This window comes from Thermobia domestica, chromosome 13 (genome assembly GCF_964235325.1).
Source record: "Thermobia domestica chromosome 13, izTheDome1.hap1.1, whole genome shotgun sequence".
Classification (NCBI taxonomy): domain Eukaryota; kingdom Metazoa; phylum Arthropoda; class Insecta; order Zygentoma; family Lepismatidae; genus Thermobia; species Thermobia domestica.
In genome coordinates this window covers 75099964-75122251 of record NC_137466.1, presented here as the reverse complement: position 1 = coordinate 75122251, position 22288 = coordinate 75099964, and the positions used below count along the sequence as shown (strand labels likewise).

Genomic DNA, 22288 nt, shown 5'->3' with positions numbered 1-22288 from the left:
GATCGAGCGATTCTTGAGAGATAAATTAATACCACTTTTCCTATTTTGTGCCATTTCTCATGGACTAATGAGAGTTGAGGTTTGAAACATGAGGGATTAATGCAGGGATGAATTAGCAACAAAATTTTACTAGCCCAAGAAAAAAGCTACTAGCCCACATCTCACAATAGAAATCATTTACTTACTTTCTGTATGCTATTAAATACTCGCCTGCACCGATGAACCACTCGCCCCGGGCAAGTGCTTATTTGCAACCATGGATTAATGTATCCTGGAGATATTACATATCACCCACTTGTCGTCCCAAGATTCATACGAGACCATTTCGCTATACTTATCCACCCACGCCCTTTCGTCTCCAATGACAATGAGGTACAGGAAACTGTCACTCCTCGACGTAACGCTGCAAATAGATCAGTGGCATGACCATTCTCTTACTCTTGCTGACACATTAAGAAGCTTAAGAACTCATCGATACATCTTGCAGTGTTCCAACGAATCGTGGACAATGTAATAAATTCTACCACAGGAAGTGCCAAGTTCTCTGGTAATGTCCTTCACATGAACACATCGATCCGCTTTCGCCATTTCGTCAACACGCGTAATGTTCGGTGTTAGCGAGGAACGAAGTCGGCCCGATCGCTTCCATTGTCTTAAACATTTTCTCGTGCATTTTCTCCTCCTTGCAGCACCACAGCACAGTTCAAAGCTTGTCTTCATACACTGGCTCTTTTTCCATGTGTGACTGGTCTGTTGCATCGTAGAAAACTAATAACACTCGCTGCTTGTATGTCGTGGACGTCCTAAGCACTCCGACCATCTTTACAACTGATAAAATGCCGATCGGTAGAAGAAATCGGAAGTCACACTGAGTCTGTTCCAAGAAAAGTCTTCTGCACCGCTCGTACATCTTGATTTTGTATTAAAATGTATTAGACGCTCGAGAAAAAATAGACACAGAGATACCGATTTTCCTCGTATACTATACTAATCTGGGTATTATGGTGTCTCGTTTTCTCTTATGATTGTTCCAAACTACCTTGCGTGCTGAAGTCAGGCAGGAACGCTTTATATTTACTTGATAAACTATCATATTCGTTGTATAATCAGTTTTCAGAAAGTGTCAAAATCAAATTAAACAATTTATTTTTCAGTGCATTTCAAATTATTTTGTTTTTATGTAGTTCCTTAAGAAAAATCGTACGTAATACGTAATAGCAATTGTGTACTAAGAAATCATGAACGAAAGTTTTGAACTGTAATTAGCAGTCCCTTCAAAATTATCTCCGCACCATGTTAGCGTTCTGGTCCAGCAGGCGTATAGATCTGCTATCCTATTTGTTATTTACTATCCAACACAGTAAAAATTCTACTACTAGTTGTTCCACGCCACTCATTCAAGAAAGTACTACTATAAAACTTATTTGGTGATTCTTACCAGAAATGTCTAAACATGCGGGTTTAATCGGTCTGTACTCAATAATTCAGCGCGAACGAAGGTCATAAGTGAATAGCAAGCCAGAGCGTCAGATCGAACAAATACGAGCCCAAATGAGAGTAAGTGTGAGCACGAGCCCTTAAGCAAGAGCAGGTCCAAAGAGAGAAACAAACGTAAACATCGCGCGAGAGCCACTGTGAGAAGAGTGAGGCTGAATGAGTCTCCGATTGCAAAAAGGCCATCTCTGGGTCTGACTTCAAACGCTTACAGTGGTACAGCATTCATTAAAATGTGATTTTTCGTTTTCTTTTTTATTCCAGTTTAAATTGTGTTTTTTTAAAATAAAATATTTAGTTTCCAGCTATTTTTCTTTGTTTCTGCTAATGTTCACCATGTTTTCCCCCTGTCCAATTGTGGATAACCCTGTAGAAATAAACTTCATATCCCGTCTATTTTGATCCCTCATTTTACATTTATCTTTCTTCTCTTATTTAGAAAATAAGCACAGTCCGAAAGACAGGATCTAGCTTCGTTGCCTAACATTACCAAGCAGGGCAAGGAAACCAGTACAGCAGAGATTGGTTAGCCACTTCCCTTTTCCTGAAAGTCTATGTGGAAAAAGTGGAATGGATAGCTTGAAAATTAACACTAGGGATCGCATATACAAGAATTGATTAATTATGGCTTCAATACATACACGTTGTGCACGTCAGTTAATAATCCATCAGTAATTTTCGTCCTTTGATGTTTTTCTTGAAAATCAAGGACAATAGGTCTATATATCGTACAAGCTCAACTGAACTTGTCCGTTGTGGGACATACCTGGCATAGTGCGTGACCTTGACAAAAAACAAAATTCTGATGTGCATGCTTTCGGTTTCCGAGTTACGGACCATCAAATTTTGAATTTGGATTTAGTCACATCTTCGAAAAAGCTTCAATAGAATAATCGAATCTGGATTAAACTTGTCGTGCTGATACAACTTTACCTACTGTACAAGCGTCTGAAATATACTGATGTGCATGCTTTGAGTTTCTGAGATACCGCCCATCAAATTTGGGGTTTGGGCTTAGTGAAATTTTCGCAAAACAATTTTGTGACATTTTTTCGCTTCAAAAAACATAGTCTTTTACAAAGTCCATTCATGTGATAAGAGAATTTGTATCCGATAAGTTTACATATACATAATTGCTTGGTAGATGAGATTTTAACCTATAGTAGGATTTCGGACTGTGCATGTTCATGCTAGATGCAGATGGTGATCAGAAAAATGGAAACACCTGAACGAAATTGCAACTTACCAGTTTAATATGGTGTCGGGCCACCTTTCGCCTTCAGAACAGCCTTGATGCGACTTCGGATGGAGGCATAGAGGTCGTGAATGGTAGCAAGTGGAATTTTACACCATTCCTCGCGCAGGGCATCGGCCAGTTCTGTGAGAGAGGATGGAGGTGGAAATCGTCGCCGGAGTCGTGTTTCCAAGACGGACCACAGATGTTCAATTATGTTGAGATCTGGGGATTGGGCGGGCCAGGGGAGGTGTTGAACTTCATCCCGATGTTCCTCAAACCACGCTGCAACAACGCCAGCTGTGTGAATGGGTGCATTATCATCCTGGAAGATGGCGTCATTGTCCGGGAACAGCATCCGGACCATAGGATGCAAGTGGTCTCCTAAAATTGCGACATAATCGTTGGCAGTGATTCGTCCGCTAAGTGTGACTACAGGACCCAATGAAAACCATGATATGGCGGCCAACAACATCACCGAGCCGCCGCCATGTTTCACAGTTAGGCGGAGACACTGCAGATCATAAGCTTCTTTGCGCGTTTTCCACACATAAACACGGCCCGTGGTTGGGAATAGGGTGAAGGATGACTCATCCGACCATATCACACGTTTCCAGTCCTCAACGGTCCAAGTTGCATGGTCGCAGCACCATTTGCGGCGTGCGAAAGCGTTATGGTCCCTGATGAGCGGTTTGGCCCGTGCAACACGACCCCGTAAGTTCATGTCATGTAATTCGCGGCGGACTGTGATTGTCGAAACAGGGTGGGGGAGGTGCTGATTGAGTTCCTCCGTCACTTGCTCCGCAGTGGCACGACGGTTCTGCGTGACAATACGCTTTAATACCCGGCGTGACCCGTCACTCATGATTTTCTTCCGCCCACTGTTCCGCTTCCCCGATGTGGTTTTCCCGTGTGTTGTGTAGGCCGTCATCACCTTCGACACTGTCCCACGCGACACACCTAACACAGTAGTCACTGCCGTCACACTCACTCCACATAACCGCGCACCAACAATTTGCCATCTTTGAAACTCTGAGAGGTCTCCCATTTTACACTACCTCCGTCTGCTGCAGCCACTGGACACTGCTATTCCACTGCGCCTGACGTAGTATGGAGACCGACCTAACACACCACCACCAGCGGTCTGGCGCTGCGGGCACCACGACACCACTGCCAACCCATACATCTGACGTGTTGCCAACTAGAGGTGTTTCCATTTTTCTGATCACCATCTGTATATTGCGATGATTATTCATGTACCTGCGTATTCCCTGAAATTTTATCTAGTAGTACTGCTTTTAGACAAACACAGGAAAGAACTGCTTAGTTCCTTGCGCATATAGAAAATAATTAACAGTAATCTACTTACCTTCTGAGTCTAAAACATACCTTTCGGATTACAGCTCTGGGAGTCATAGATACCTCCTTATCAAGACAAGAGAAAGCAAGGCTATGCACAGAGTTCTAAATGTATAGCCAGGAAATAAAATCATGTGATATCTTCTTTATTGTTTGCTTCATTGAGATTTGTGCCCAAAACTTATGCTATGTAGATTAAGAGGTTGAGAATCAAATATGTGACTGGAATTTATATCCGAAGCAAAACTGCAGCGGGGATTGAATTAGGGATTACGTGTATAGAAAATGAAAACTTTAGCTACTTGGCCACAAATGGGGAGTGGGATAAGACTAGGGATGGCCAGAACCGGTTCCTGGCGGAACCTGTTTTCGGCTTTAAACGGATCCGGTTCTTCGGATCCAGGTCTGGAACCGATTCCCAAGATCCGTTTCTGGAACCGGGTTTTCGGATCCAGGTTTGGAATCAGTTCCTAAGATCCGGTTCTGGAACCGGGTTTTCGGATCCAAGTCTGGAACCGGTTCCAGAACTTCGTGGCCATCCCTATGCTAAACCCGAGCTGCTGGCAGGCTGTGAACAGTGTGCTAGATGAAATGGTGGAAGCGACAGGCAGGCGCCCAGCCGGCGGCCGCTTGTCTCATTTTCTTAAACAAACTGTGTAACTGGCAAACTCAATGGCTAAACAGGCAAACTGGCAAAGTCATTTGGCTAAACACCCACTGATGGACCATTTTTTTTTTCTGGAAGCACAAGCAGATCTGGGCGGGGAGGGCACAAGCGCATGGTTTCCTTTGCAGTGTTTTGAAGGTGAACTCTGTGCCTCCTTTACGGGTCTTTGGGGGCTTTCGGATCCAGGTATGGAACGGGTTCCTAAGATTCGTTTCTGGAACCGGGTTTTCGAATCCAGGTCTAAAACCGGTTCCGACGGAACCGAAACTTTGTGGCCATCCCTAGATAAGACACGAACCACTGTATGTCGATTTGCGCTAACCAGCTTAAAACGTTAATAATATAAATCCTAAGGAATCAACTCGGTTGAAATGTGAGTATTCTTTGTTATGCGATTATTTCAGCTCTGGCACCCCCTTGTGCCTATTAACAAACACGCCTTCGCAGTAAGATCTTGTTTCGATTCCCGGCGCGAGTGCATATATTTCGGTCTTCGTTGAGACGTAGCCAACACCTCGTATATTACTGAAAGGGAACGGCAAGCTACAAATCAATCAGCCTACTATAACTTGACCTGTACAGAGTGGTCCAAAAGTAGGTATACAGTATCGTACTGATCAGCTCATTGCATTTTACAGTGAAACCTGTCTATGTTGGCCATCATCGGTTCCATTGAAAAGTGGCCAACTTAGGTGGCCAACTTACAGAAAATAAGTGTGATTGGTGTTCTTTAAAGATAGGATTTCTAGTATTACTTGATTGTAAAATTTTAATAAGCAATGGTAGCATAGCAACTTTGAAATAATGTATAGAGTAATCATAACAATGTACAGTACTAGAAAAAAGTACTACAGTATGTTTAATATATGTGCCTTTATCTTCCTGAAAACTAGTCTGGTACACTTAGTTATTCGGATTGAAAGCGCAATAACACAAGAAACCATATAATAGAAACATATTCACGCAGTTTATTGAAATTGACATTGTAGCATACTGAGCTATTTAGATTGAAAACAGGGGCCGCAGTGTTTCAGTGGTAGAGCGTTCACTTCTGGTGCATGGAGTCTCTGGTTCGATTCCAGCTCGCTTCAAGTGAACTTTCTTGTGGACCGTGTGCGTGGGTTTCCTCGAGGTTCTCCCGTTTCCTCCCACTTTCTTCATCCCACCATTTCACTCATTTCTCATTATCACAGTCTCCTTTAGCCTACCGGTATAAATGTGGGAGGTAAAGGTTTCATTTCAAATTGAAAACAAGAAAAGCAAAATTATAAATTGAACAATTTATGTGCAGTTTATATGTCTTTTTTTTTTTTTTCGACAGTGACAAACATTTTCTGTAGATACCTTTCGAAAAAATACCAAATCAGTTATTATACAAATGGTTCGTTCTAAACGTACTTCTTTTATTCTTTTTAGCACATATACACGTTCTAATTTTGTAGTTAACTACTTCTTGTTAATGAGCTACAAGTGTTTCCTCGGAGCAAAATATGTTTTAAGAAAATCTTATGGGAATTCATATCTCAAAACTTCCGCTACCTTTCGACAAGCTGTCAGTTGCCAATACTTGACAATTGACATGGTTAGATTTAACCTTGAGAATTTTCCGCAATTACTAAAGCTCCCCACTGATGAAAGGAGCTGATATAGCTAATGGGTTTTCCAAAACAGAGAGGGTAAACAAATACGTATAACAATTTCCTGAATTCCTGTACGTGCTTTTTCATATTTACATCTTCCTTCACCAACCCTTTATGAGGGTAGTGTTCTGGTCATTGACCTTCAAGAACAAATCGTGCGAATCCATGTTTCTTTGTGTCCAGTCACAAATACAGAACATCTGCCTCTCATATGGGAATACGAAAGAGTTAAGAAAAATAACAAAACGGCATTTTGCGTGGCCAACATAAGCAGGTAAATTTATCATTATCATCATAGGGCAAACATTGCTTCAATGTGGCCAACTTCCAAGATAGACAGGTGGCCAACTTACAGAGTAATAAGTAACGAATATCTTACGGGAAAATGCAGGTTCAACACGAACCAGGCCAAGATAAGCAGGTGGCCAACTTAGAGAGGTGGCCAAGTTCACAGGTTTCACTGTATATCATTTCTTATTGCTATCCATCAGGTAGACTGTTTATTATTTGTTCTTAATGTGTTTTTATTTACATCTTAAGCTCGGAAGAGCCGAAGCAAATAAACCCATAAACTAGAATGTTATACTTGATCAATGCAGGAGTGTATACCTACTTTTGGGCCATCCTGTATGTCATTTACGTACTTTCTACGTAGTGTATCATCTCCGGATAATGATGATAATACAGTTTCAAGTCTTGTTATTGAATCTTGATTTTTAAATTTAGCTTCCTTTTAGAAGCGAAGCTATATAAGATGGGGATCTATAGCTTAACATGTGATGCGAAACACAGGCCCTATCGGGAATCGAATCTGAAGTGTCCTGCACAAAGACACGTACGCTAACCGTGGCCTTGTTATTGTCATACATTTAATTATATACAGTAAGTGTATGCTGTTTAAATACTAGTGAAACTACCCTAATTAAATCATACCGCTAAAACATTTTTATTTTTATTTATTTATTTATTATTATTATTTTTTATTTTTTTTTACATGCCCGGAAATCTAAGATTTGGTAAAAAGTACATTTTCGTTTGCGTGTCGCTATACACGTTCGTTCATATGCCATTTTGTCCGTTGTAAAAGACGTTCGAGTGCCATAAGAATAAGAAATTATTTATGTGTCTACATTTTTATGCAATATGGTCTGATTTCCCGATATCTCTTACCACATCCGCACATAATAAGAATACGGGTACATACAGCGTATTTTGTTCTATAACAATTATGATTTCAAACACGATTTCCAACATGATAATTGTAAATATCTTCACAGTTTCGTGAATCTATAAAATATCAATCAAATTAAAGCTAAACATAAATTTATACTTCCCTGACAGCTAGTCAACTGCTGTATATGTAATCCGTACATAAATTACGAAATTAGTGTGAAAATGGGCTTTGTTTTAAAGTCCTCTTAAATGCACATTTCTGATGAGAAAATTGTCACCTTTGTGATAACCTATCATATAATTACAGAACACATTGGTATTATTTTTTTAAAAAAAATCACTCTTATATATATATATATATATATATATATATATATATATATATATATATATATATATATATATATATATATATATATATATATATAGAATGCGCGGGAGAAACAGTATAAGCAAAAGAAAATACAGATTTCCAGGAGGCGGTATTTTATATTACAAAGCATGAGTCACAACAGCACCAAGACGCGATTATTCAACCAGGGGCGTCATTTATGGGGCAGGGTAGCAATTGACCCCCTGAGTTTGAGATTTATATAAATTTTATCAATAGAATAGTAGTAAATTAGTGAAAAATGTGAAATTTTACTTGTCAAAGAGTTGTCGCCCCCTTTAAGCAAAATCTGAAGTGGCATTCCTATATTCAACTCACGTTTAGAATTGACATCTCATTTTGACAAATTTCTGGCTTACGTCTATAATGTTTCTCCCGCACAGTCTAAATATATACATATAGTATGTTCCGTAGAACGCCCAGCAAAACTTTCTACAGAGATAACTTACAATCTGGAAAACACTGCAGTGGTAAAACAGCCCTAGCACCCCTAGGCAGGGTTTGAAAAAACCCGGTTTTTTTTTGAAAAAGCCCAACCCACCTGGGCCCATATGGGTTTTTTCGGGTATTTTCGGGTTTAATTGGGTTTTTTCGGGTTTAATCGGGTTTTTTCAAAATATTTCAATGTCTTTGGGGTAAAAGTGTTAAAATGTGATTTATATTTGAAGATTGTCATTGTCACAACTTGCAACAATTGTCTACTCACTGCTGTTTCGAAAAAATGGCCGCCATTTTGAAATTTTACATTCGATTTCTAAGAAAATCTATACAGCAAATTTAGCGTATCTCGTGCTTCCACCGTCGAAATTTCAACTTAAAAGACTGAAAATTGCACTTCGTAGCGCGGATATTCGCTGTTTTGAAAAAATGGCCGCTATTTTGACATTTTACGTTGGTATGCAGTCAAAATCTATACAGGAAATTTAGAGTGTCTTGTGCTTGTACTCTGAAAATTTTAACTTAAAAGGCCGAAAGTTGTACCCTGTAGCGCGTGTGGTAGAGGCAGACAAACGAGTTGAGTTGATTTTGGGTTTAACGTCCCTTTCAGCAGCGAGGCTATATGAGACGGGACCTACTGATTAACATGGAATCCGAACCACAAGATCTCCCTCCGGGAAGCAAACCCGGATCTCCCACGTCGAAGACACGTACACTAACCGCTTAACCATGAAAGAGCTCGGCAGACAATCGAACACATGTAGATCAAGTCATCTAGAAGCGTGACTGACGTTCGGCAAATGTGAATACCAAAAGGGGTCTATTAATTTAAAACAAAGATACAATTCATGTTATATGAAATAAATAAATGTTTCAAAATGTCTTGTATGAAATTAACATCTTCCGGCGTAAATAAACATCCCATATTTTCTTCATGAGAATACGGGACACCTCAGACACCCCCCCCCCCCCATCAACTTTCCAACACAATGCAATGAACTGTAGTCTGGTTATGAACAAAAGTATAATAGGCTGCGGTGGCTCAGTTGTAGAGGGTTCACCTTTGGTGCATGGGGTCCCTAGTTCGATCCCAGCTCGCGCCAAGTGAGCTTTGTGGTGGACAAACACCTTGTGTGTGGGTTTTCTCGGGATCCTTATATTTCCTCCCACTGTCTTCATTCCGTCATTTCATTCATTTCTCATCACACCGTCACCTTGAGCATAGCAGGCATAACCGTGAGACTAAAACTAAAAGATTTCATTTTTTTTTTTTCAAGAATATAACGGTACGTGACGTTTGGGCCCCTTCATTTGGGCACTGGACGTTTGGGCGCGAAGTCATTTGGGTCCCAGACGTTTGAGCGTGAGTTAAATTAAAAAGTCATTATGTTAGGCGCTGAGTACTAAGTTCGAATCAAGATATCACAAGGTGTCTACTGTAGTGGAAGTCCTTGAATTATACTGGATTTTGTTTTACATACTAGAAATACTGGAATTTCAAAATTCTAAAAACTGAATTAACAATTAAATTTTGTGAATTTAAGTTTCAACTAAAGTTAAGTGTTTTTTATCTGATTAAAAGTTAAGTACAAGCCAAAGGTAAGTAGACCAGAATAGATATGATTGATTGCATTACACACATAGTGAGCCTATTCCATTAAAAAAACTTAAAGCAGGCCTTCTACTGTAGTTATGCAATAAGTGTAAATGTCAAACACATTTGTAGTGGCTAAATGACCAATATATGTACGCTTAACTATTATTTTTCACTTTGAAATCGTTCTTTTTTTCCTTTCGCCACTTCCTTTATGCAGATTAAATGCTTAAAATGGGACTAAAAAAATGTGTTAAGTTTTGATTTTTATATTGGAATGTTAATTAAAAAAAAAAAAGTGATACCAGAAATACGGCATACTGCAGTTCCTAAACTCAATATCTTAGACATCCTGTATTAACATCTTTCCCTCAACTCGATTAGGATTTAGGATTTTTAGATTTCTGCTCTCGGCATCTAAGGCCATTTAGCCCGTCACGTTTGAGGGAGCACACTATCCGGGGAAAGGGAAAGAATAAAGGATTGGGGAAGGGAGGTAGCGCCCTGGACCTATAAATTAGGTATCTCCCCGGCATTTGCCTTGTATGAATGAAGAAAACCCAGGAAAACCGCATTCAGGGTGGCTGGCCTCAAAGAGCGTATTACACTTTTTCGACCAGCAAGTACCCCCACCGGGAATCGAACCCGGGACTGCTCGCATCGAAGGCCAGAGCGTTAGCGACTACGCTACGCCGGGTCGCTTCTCTTAACCCGAGTGCGCGGAAATCTTTTATTGATAGTTCTTTATTGGACTTAAGGAAGAATAGAGTTTGACAAACGTATTACGAAAGAAAACGAATTTTAATATTCATAAGTATGTAATTATTAACTTCTTTAAAAAATACAAAAATTAAATCAATATGTTTTAATTAGCATTAAGAAAATTAACAGTTCGTCTGATTCCTTTATTTCCTAGCTTTCTTATATAATACAAAAATTAGATCAGAAGTACAAGAATCGTGAACAAGCGAAAAATCAATCCATGACGAGGTTAGGCAACAAATGCCACAAACGCATTAAACTATTTAATTTAGATGAATAAATAAAATAGAGATAAAAAATATACAGATAAATGAGGTGAGATAAAGATAGAAGTGTAGGAAATGTATATATCTTGATTCGCGCTTAGTTTTCAGTGCCTAGCTTACTTTATATGTCGTAAATTGTGATTTTTACTATGTACCTCGCGCCCAAATGGTGGCGCCCAAACGTCCTGTTCCGGAATATAATAGGTGAAAGTTCACTAAGCAGCAGCTGCTTTTCTCTCTTTGTACCCCGCAATTAATTGTACGGACTGAAGATGCCTAAAAACTTAAGATGTGCTATAAAAATGCTTTACAGGAAAACAATATGGAAATTATTTAAATCAGTGGTACAATCTACCTTCAATATTCTTCGCGCGTTTAGCAATATTTATTTACATAGCTGTATTTGCCAAAATTACTTTCGTCAGTTTAATCTGATGAAAAGCTGATTTTTCTCCTTGTCGTGTGTAATTGTCAGATTTCCATTTTTCTAAGACCTGGACCAAAGCACAATTCTATGACCTAGCCTCTGAAAAGATTATAATTCTTGTTAACTTATCTAATGTGTTGTTGGAGAAAAGGTCAGTCATCTTCCCTGTGTTTGTAAATGTAGAAACATTCATTTTTTGATTTATTTTTTTTTTATGTACCAGAGAGTATCCGAGTTCCATAAAGTGCAATGGAAAAAGTAGCATTTTAAATTTCGCTCGCTATCAAGTCGAACAGGGTGGTGTAATAACTTCCTCGAAACTGTTACATGCAACAGCGTACTGTTCATTCACTAATTACTGGATTTCCAGCCAATGTCAGATTTTTTTTTTTTTTTTTCACTTTTCGAATAAACTGATATTGATAGCAGAAATGGAACGGAGTTAAAAAAAACGGGAAATTTCCCTGTCCCGACTAAATTTACGAGGACGCGGGACACTCGGGCCCAAAAACGGGACGTATGGCAGGCTTAAGCGTAAAATAAATAGTTTTATTGTTGAAGTATTCATTTCCGATTCTTCTGCGTTTAATTTCCCGAGCACTTCTCTCACAGCGTGTACATCAAAACTTGCACTAGTACGGAAATTTGAACTCAGCACTTGAAATAGTAAGCATTACATAGTCTTCGGAACCCCGAGCATTAAGCTTCTTAAATTTGACAAGAATTTTTACGCTATTGCTGGTGTTGATTCTACAGAATAATTGTTTGAAGAGTAGCAACAAATGACTGAACTAAACTGTTATTGTTGGAAAACCAAATTTTAGTTGAAGAAACTTGTGTTTTACATCAAAGATAAGAAATAATGCTAATAGTTTTACTAATGTATTTACATATGTACTATTAGTACCGGCACTTATAACCTTAAACCCGTCAAATGTATGAGTGATAACGTCCCTTGGTGTCGACGAGCACACTATTCACGGAAAATATTTTCTAAAGTACATAATTGCTTATTGTACTTCAAATAGGCTTTCAGCATAATCCATACATTAATTTGTTCTATAACTATCTCAAGCTAAGGTATTTTTTTTTTTAATTCATTCAGTGCATTCAGAACTTTATGAAGATCGTAAGTTGAATGTTGTTGTCTACCTTAACGTGAAAGCCTCTAATTCGCCCAAGGAAAGTCTAAAATCTGATGAAAATCACTTACAATGTGATCACCTTAGTTGTACCAATAATATATTAACAAATAGGTAAAAAACCCAGGTGGGTTTTAAAGTGGGTTTTTTCAGGTGGGTCCAACCCGAAAAAACCCAGTGGGTTTTTTCGGGCTGGGCCCACTTGGGCGAACCCTGCCCCTAGGGTTGGGATAAAAAAGGATCACATGTAAATATAATCGAAAATGACCGACATTATTGTCGAGTACATAGTTTTCTGGGTCGCTGAGATGAATAGTGACACACTCGATGCCGTTTAAGTCCAAGTTCAGCTCCCATCGGTATAGGGGGAGAAAAGAAGAAAAATAAAATGTCCGAATTTATTTATGATTACTGTTGACTCCATAGTTTTCGTGGTCGCTAAGCTTTTTGGCGACAGTCTCGGTGACATTTAAGCCCAAACTTAGTCGGATAGAACGATAAGCGGATAGTTGGAGTGGCAATTTTTGTAATTACTTTCGTTACATTGAAATTGATGCTGTCTGTTGTTTGTGATCGCATTATAAGAAAATCCTAGACATCTCAGGAAAATTGGGAAATGAATTCTAGAACATAGTACTTACCTCAAGCTGGGTTTTTATCATGTCATTTGATGTAAAGGCGTGTCCTAAAGAAATAGAGGGCTACAAAAATTATCCGAACAATTGTGTTCTTTTATCATTACGATTTCATTGAAATGTTTATCCAAAAGGAGAACAGGAAGGCTAAAATACTTTCCATACCCTGTTTTCCCCTTGCAAAGAATGGACATTTCAGCAAGTTTCTCATAAGACACAAGCGTCTTTGTTCAGAACGGAAAGGTGAAATGAAATTGAGAGAGAAATAAGTCACCTCAAGCACACGTGCAGATAAGGAGAAATGATTTTCTATCATTTCTACTTCACATACCATTAAAACCTGAAGGAACATAATTTTCAACAGATGGAACAAAATTATGGTTAACTTTCGAGTGTAGCGAGCAATCCAATGTAGCGCGAATCAAGAAGGCTGTGCTGTTAATCAAAATCTTGAGGGCTTCGCTCCGAGACAACTGACAGTTAAACAGCCCTGATCTAAAATATTCCAAAGTTTAAACTCTTTATTCATATATAGAGAGTGGAAGTTCGAACGTGTTGACATTTTCAGTCATGTTATTAGCTACTGTATTCGTAGTACACGCAGAAGATATGTTTAGCTGTAACATGTGGAATAGTTCCAATGAGTAACAAGTAACTTCTTCACTTCTGTTGTTAGTAGAACTCGGTTCAAACTATTTATCTATGGTTCAAAACAACTTCATTGCTGCACAAAGAAACCGTTGTATGTTTCACTTGAGCTTTTGTTTTTCCATCCAAAAGCGTTTCCTTTACGTAATGCACCTCATTTATTTAGTTTGTTTTTCCGTTCGGAAATTTAGACGATAACTCCAATTCTATTTGTATCTACAACCACAGTGTAAAATACGCTTTTTATTTTGTGCATTTGTTTAAAACTTACCGGTAACAAAGAATGCCGGAACATGTGACGGAACTACGTCACGTTTTATTTATCATTGGTTAGTCATTATAAGTATGATTATACAGATGTTAAATAGTAGTAATCGTTTCCTATAGCTACTAGACGCATAAAATCTTTGTGTTGAAATCTCGTAAAGATCTCGACGAATCATGTAAAGAATGTCACAACGTAATAATTTCGAAACACAGTCTCTGGAAGGTGGCAATGCTACTCACTTGTACAAGGGACAACTTACGGGATATATAGCACATGTCTATATTTGGATTTACATAATATGGGTTAGATTATAATTACAGTCGAGTTAACAATGTGGCTAAATTTATATCGATTTTAGTGTAGTATAGTATGAAGCAGCTTTTCTCTGTCCCTTGTTTTCAAAGTTTTAACAATTTATTAATTGATGAATAAGTGACACGTTGAAGGACACCAAGGCAGCTCTCACTGAGGCAAGTAGTATGCCTTCAGTTACCATTAAAAAAAAAAAAATGGCGACTCTTAAGGAAGTTAATGGGATAAAAGTGTAAAATTTATATTTAAAATTAAAGGAAAAAAGCTTACCTAATCTACTCATTCTTGCATATAGCTTCTTGAAGCTATGTGAAACTTCTTTCACTCAGTTTGTAGCAATAAAATGTAAATTTTTACCGAAGCTACTTTCTCAAAAGTCTTTACATGTTCTAAGTACCATGCTAACTATAAGAACTATTAACTATAAGAACTATAAATGCATTTCATATTTTGGGGGAGAACGAAATGTAATTTTAAAGCTAGTACTGTCATTTTTTAGAATTCTCAATCTATGGTTGTGAACTTCTCATACGTAGATATTTTAGTATTAGGGGTCACGTGACTCAGTGGTAGATTGCTTACTTCTGGTGCGTGTGGTCCTTGGTTCGATCCCCGGCCAGGTAAGTTTGTAGTGGACTAATAGGCAACATCATGTCCATGAGTTTTCTCGTGTACTCGCATTTTCTTCCGGGGCCGCGGTGGCTCAGTGGTAGAGCGTTCACCTCTGGTGCTTGGGGTCCCGGGTTCGATCCCAGCCCCCGCCAAGTGAACTTTGTGATGGACAAACACCGTGTGCGTGGATTTTCTCGGGGTTCTCCCGTTTCCTCCCACTTTCTTCCTTCCACCATTTCATTAATCTCTCATCATCACCGTCTCCTTTAGCCTAACCGGCATACCCGCGCGACGTAAAACTCAAAGATTTCATTTCATTTTTTCACATTTCCTTCCACATTCTCATTCTAAAGCGAAAAAGGCAAAACTTAACATCTGGAAATCTTTCATCAGCTAATATTCTCACTGCTTTGGTTCGAATAAAAAAAAAAAAATGTTAGTCTACTCCAGTAATTTGTTATTGACTTTAATAACCGCCCGGCAAGTCTTTTTTTAATGGACTTTAATATATAGTGAATATATGATATTAATAGTCTATGCGTTACACTAGGATTTTTTCCGAAATCCAGAAAGTGAAGTTTCCGATTCGGTTCCGGAAAATTTTGTCCGTCCCTACTTTACACCGATATGCTATCCATTTTTTTAATGAAATATATTTTCATTATGTTTATATGAAGTAAAATATTAGCCTAAAATATTATTCGCAGTATAGTGAAGTTAGTAAGTAGTAAGTAATAATAAGGTGTATTAAAAGTTCGTTGCTATAACTCGTTTGTTTTAATTTGTGCCAAACCAACACACTAATCACGAGAATGTAGTCGACATAGAGACATCATTCATGCTAGATTTTATAAATCCAGATTTCTGTGATTTCTTATTACCTGTTATTTATTGTCTGCGAGAAGTTGGTACATGTTCATGCCGATTTAGTAGTTAATTCATTGTCTTTTCTCTAACACATATTGCAATTATTATGGGTATTTTACAATAATTGGCAGGTCTCTTACCGTAAACTAAGAAGTTTCCATGCATCACAATCCTCATCTAACCTCTTTGTCTTCAAGTAGTATCCATTGAAATACCGCCCTCTATAAGCAGCAACACATACTCTCTCTTTTCCTTCACGTAGTTCCTTCTCAGCCGATGTGCCAGCCAATTTATTTTCTTTTTCTAATTACGTCCAATATTCCGTACTATTCCTAAAACTTAACAGCTAATTTTCTTTTCTTCTTTACATACATGTTAGTTGTTGGAAAAGAGTGCTATGTATTTTGTATACTAGTTTAATATTTAGATAGGAAGGAAATATGTCTGTTAACTAAATTTTTGTTTACTTTTCTAGGGCACAGTCTATATGAAATTTATGGATGTAAAACTTTAGGTAAGTGTTGTACGTTAGTATTTTGTTTTGTAGACAACGATTTCCATGAATAGCTCTATTTTTCTTAATTCCGTAAAGCGACGAAATAATTTTGTTACAGTAACCACACCAGATCGTGTCCTCATTATGTGATGTATAATTTGTTGTTATTTAATCCAAGAAGCATTATTAGAACTTACGAATTTCGTCAGTTGTTGGCAGTCGCCTGAGAATTAGGCTGAAAATTTTTCGAAGGGTGCGTATTTCTCAAGTGTTTAGAAAGACAGAACTTAATTAGAAGTTATTTTGCCTTGAGGGATCCTCAATATTTGAAAGTAGCGTAGGGCAGCAATTATCAATTTGTGTGTCGTTAATTTCTCATATTAAACTTAACTCTTCGATATTTTTTTCTTTTTATCAGGAGTCACGGGGGCTTAGTGGTATAGCGCTTACCTCAGGCGTGTGGGGTCCTTGGTTCGATTCTGGCCAAGTAAGATTGTGGTGGACAACATCGTGTCCGTGTGTTTTCTCCCACATTCTCATTTCTCCAATTCTTCCATCATTCACTTGCCTAAATCGTCGTTTTCCTTCGTTCTAATTTATGTAGACATACCTGCGAATTTCGGGATTCTCTGTTCTAATATGTATCTCAATACTAAATTATCTACTGAGACAATAGAACAAACTTCAGGCACAAAATCTCTTGTTCCTTTATAGCCACTGAAACAAAACTTGCAATATTATCTATTTTATCCAGTGGCGGCGATTGGACGTTAAAAGTGGGGGGGCAAGACATGATCTGAATATTTGTGTATAAATCTTAGTTTCCCTGGTTGTTCCTAACACTTTGTCTGACGAAAGGTTGTATAACTAATAGGACACTATATTTTTCAGTTGAAATACTGTATATTGTATTTCATATTTTATTAACCCTTAAAATGATAAGCCTTTCTTGTAACACAAAAAGATGTGATGAGTCCATTGGACTCAACTTGTTTTTCTTCACTATTTTGAAATTTAGGCATATTTTTACCTAATAAATCTTCCACGTGCATCAGGGCTGTTTGTTTATTCGTCGATGATAGTAAACAAAGGGATCATATATTGAAGGCGGCATCTATAATGCTTTATAGTAAACTACTGAAATTGATTTATTTTCCGAGATGAGTCCAATGGACTCGCCTTATCATTTTAAGGGAGAGCAACAGAAGTAGGTATTAGTTCTTTGTACTCTCAAACAACGAAGTGTAAGAAGAAATTTGATTCCTTGCTCATGAACATCTTAAAACTCTGTCTGGAAAATTGTGTGATCAGATTATTTAATAACAAATTTGCAAAACAAATAAATAGAAATGATAATATTAATCATAGTAATGAATAATGAGGCTTGTTTTGTAGAAGTTACATTGAAACTGGGGTTAATGAACAATTTAATTTTTAATTCCACACATGCTATTAAATGTGTGTTATTACTCTTAGAAAATGAAAGACAGTGAATACTACAAGCATATATGCTACATTTAAAGAAATATTTACTTTTGCAGATTCCCGAAACATGTTCGTTGCCATTAGTAGCAGTTTTCACTTTTTTTGGACCACATCAAAGCACAATACTTAGAATCATTCCACACTCCAGTTATACAAAATAATCCTAAAACCTAGAATTATGTTGAATTCACTAAATTAATTGTATATATACGTACACTAGTACATTCCTAAACACACCACTTCACTCGTATATTGCACTGCAAAGCAATGGAAAAAGTAGAAGTTGTTTCACATTTCTCCCTTTTTAATCAATATTCCTTACTATTAGAAAGAAGAAAAGACATTTTACGAACTGTCAATTTTCGTGTAATTAAAGAATAACTTGCAAAATATATCTTTTGCAAAATGTTCTCTCAATTAGTTTCAAAGAGGCTGACTAACATATCGAACCCTTGTAAGAAGAAGTGAAAGTATGCTGGAATTGTTGTGCTCCAATAGCTTAATTTTGGGGTTATTTTCGGTGGCAATTAAAATCCAATTCCTGTATAGCTTTCTCAACTCCATTGGAAGACAACTAATACGTACTCACGATACAGTAAATATTATATGGCGCCATTTTTTCCATGAACCAGTAATACATACAAAAACTTCACATTCCCAAATGAAACTATATACCTTAATGGGTTACTTCAAAAAAGTGGGGGGGCAACTGCCCCCCTTTGCTCCCCCTAATCGCCGCCCATGATTTTATCTACCATGTTAAAAGCACTATTAGTGTCTTGAAGCTAAGCATAACTAATAGGAGAAAAAAATTATTAGTGAGATGTCAGAATAGCACAAAACATGGCAAATTAATTGGTGTTATCTGGTGTACAGTAGAGTATAATACTCGAAATTAACAATTGCTTTTTATTGAAAAGACACAAAAAATAGTAAGTAAAGATCACTTCCTCAACAGTAATAATAAAACAAAAGATTAAAATGTGGTGGTTAACCGTAACAGACACAGTTGCCTCGGATTAATGTGGCATGTTCTTTACGAAGTGGTTCAAGTGTTCTTCGGGCAATTGGGTGTAATATTCCTCACGAAAAACAGGACAGAATTCTAAAGTTGCACTTGATAGAGGGTGGTGAGCTGCAACTCGGCTGTAATGAATCCGAGGCATTTTGTATGAGGTTCATGTCTGGAGGCCTTGCTAGCCAATCTACACAGTAAGTATATTCACTTTCCAAGAAATTCATGTGTAACATTGGCTCAATTTGCACGTGGATAAACATCTATGAAAATAACGTCTGAGCCGACTGCGCCTCAAGATGTTACGTATAGATATCGGTGTTTCGTCTGTTTTTAGGAGTCCGATGATTCTTGCCTTCATAAAAGGGCTCCACTGACAGCTTTATATCATGTTCCTATTATACAGTGCTTTTTCGATCACGACTGTATATGTGTGATATCATCTGTACTGTGTACATTGTATTTTGTGTACCTTTCGATTAGGAGTCTATTGAACTGGTAGTACTTTTATGATGCACATGAAGTCAGTTTTACCGCTTGATAAATATATACAGTGATCGCACAACTCCCTCGCGTCCTTTTTTCCTATTTTTCTAATTGTGCCTAACTTTTGAACACAGTATAATTGAACATCACATTAAATAAAAATATTTAGCTTTATTTGTGTGACCTGAAACTGTAGGAACAAGTTTAAAATATATTTCCTGTCTGGTAACGATTTTTCTTTTAAAAAATGGCTCTTTTTTGGTGCTAGACTTTGAAAACTCAACTAAGGGGCATGTGTGGGTATTGCTCACGAGTGAATCTCGACTTTTAAATATTTTTGAAAAAAAAGTATGAAACAATAAATGAGAAAAAGAGCAAGTGGTTTTGAAACAAAATTGGAGGCCGGAAAGGAGTATTTTGTATTACGGTGGATATAACAATTTTCTGACGCTTTTGTATCCGAGAAAGGGATGTAGGCAGATCTTAACTTGAACCTATATATATATATATATATATATATATATATATATATATATATATATATATATATATATATATATATATATATATATATAAAGAAATAGGGTTTATTCGATATTTAGTAGTTCTTAATGAAATATTAGCTTTTGATTAAATCTAATGAATTGCCTGCGTTGTTTTCGATCTAAGCCGTATTATAGAGTTATTATTGAAAATATTTGTGAAACATAAATGGTTTAATAATATTTCTGTTTTTCGATTTTCATCTTTCAGTAAACTATCTTTGATCAGTAAACTACTAATTGATTGTTTTGAGTGATAAGAGAATAGAGAAGTTTGAACTTCAGAAAATTTCACTAAGAACTTAAGTTTAAAGCTTTAGTGTCGATACGTTGATTTCTTTGCATATATGAAATCCAAGAACTATATATATATATATATATATATATATATATATATATATATATATATATATATATATATCGGGTGTTGCAAAATAAGTGTTACAACTCTTGGGAGGTGAATCCTGCCACTGAGACAAGAAAAAAAGTTCTCTTGAACTTTCGGCTATCGGACGTAGTTTCAGATCTACAAGGTGCCGCCGAAAGCGTGGGAAAATGACTTTCCGACGCCAATAGTTCGAAAACTATCCAACGTAAAGAGGACGGGTAAAAAATTCATTGAAGAAGTCATACCTGCTGTATTGAATTTTGCATGTTTCACAATCCTACCATGCACGCGCAAGGGATTCCCCAAAGGAACGTAGGGAGTCCCGGATAATCTGCTAAATGAAAGTTGGTCTAAATGGATATGAATTGATAGGGTTTCTACCAGGTAACAATAATTCGTTTGTATTAAGTCGATATCTGGAACAAATACAAAATGGCCGACACATTCAAGCCCGTTGTGTGTGGTTGCATAATCGCCAGGTACGGATGCTGGCCAACAGTGAAGTTCTGAGTATTAAGTGTAGCGAATTTGTACTCAAATGCTCTAGAAAGACATCTGGAGTGTCGGTAGAGCACAACAGATGAAGCAGGGTGATTCACATGTGTGGAAACAAGGTAACGAAAAATGCCCAGAAATGCACTCATACTCAGTAAACGTGAGTTCAAAGCGTCGGAAATGTAAGGATTAGCGTCAAGAACATGAAAACCAATTCACCAATAATATTCCCTCAAACCGACGCAATATGACGTGCACGGTTGCATACCAATAAGGATGCAACAACTGAGGACAAGTTGAAATTGTGCAAAGGGACTCACTAAGAAACTGGGTAAACTAAATGAATGTCACTAGTAGGATCGCATGATCGATATTGAAATGTGGCCAAATTGTGTGCTGATATCGACATGTAGCTAATGGACAAATGTCAACATGTCCCACTATTGCTGGAACAACGTCTCACATGCGAAAACTAGTAAAATAACGTTGTACATTGTGCTATTACATCTGGTGCACTTTTTGGTAGAACGTAACTAGAACAAGATTGTATCAATGTCCCACTTTGGGACATTGTCCCACAGTCGACACATATGAAAAGAAATCTCTGAATTCATGGTTCAAATTGTGATAGAGCGTGAAAATAACAAACTTGTATCATGTCTCATGTCTTCTGGGACATATGACGTGCTCGATATCAAAATACCTCCAGAAATATGTACCTTACACACAGTACACATGCCAAGACAAAGACGAAAAAGAACCAATTTGGCACATGTAACACTACAGCTGGAACACCATACACATGGAAAATAAAACGACACGAGAAATAAGAAAAAACGTCTTAAAGCTCTGATTGTTTACAACTGTGCAGTAGGAGTAACAAAATGTAACACACAAGCATGTCGGGAGGCTGTACAAGAGCGTTTGCCAAACAAAGTGGGTACTCCTCAAAGAAATGTATGCAGAGAAAGTCAGGCTCCGTCGAGCCTCAGGGCTAGAGCGCTCGCTTTCGCTCGCCTGGTCGCTGTTTCCAATCCTACTGGGAGCCCACGGCCTCAGATTCAAGACCCGAGTAGTTAATTTCCTATTTTTCCCACGTGGGACGGTGTCCCAGCAGTAGTGGAACATTTTGACATTTCTCCACTAGCTACATATCGATATCAACACACAAATTGTCCGCATTTCAATATCGATCATGCGATCCCACTAGAGACATTCATTTAGTTTACCCAGTTTCTTAGTGAGTCTCCTTGCACAATTTCAACTTGTCCTCAGTTGTTGCATCCTTATTGGTATGCAACCGTGCACATCATATTGCGTCGGTTTGAGGGAATATTATTGGTGAATTGGTTTTCATGTTCTTGACGCTAATCCTTACATTTCTGACGCTTTGAACTCACGTTTACTGAGTATGAGTGCATTTCTGGACATTTTTCGTTACCTTGTTTCCAC

General features: G+C 37.7%; 1 protein-coding gene across 4 annotated transcripts in view; it reads left to right on the top strand.

Annotated features, from left to right (window-relative positions):
• Positions 1 to 22288, top strand: part of foi (solute carrier family 39 fear-of-intimacy) — a 160560-nt gene that overhangs the window by 38013 nt on the left and 100259 nt on the right. For all 4 annotated transcript variants that reach the window (XM_081735932.1, XM_081735936.1, XM_081735931.1 and 1 more), the window contains exon 2: positions 16405 to 16443. The gene's annotated coding sequence lies outside the window, so the exon portion shown is untranslated. The remainder of the gene's footprint in view (positions 1 to 16404; positions 16444 to 22288) is intronic.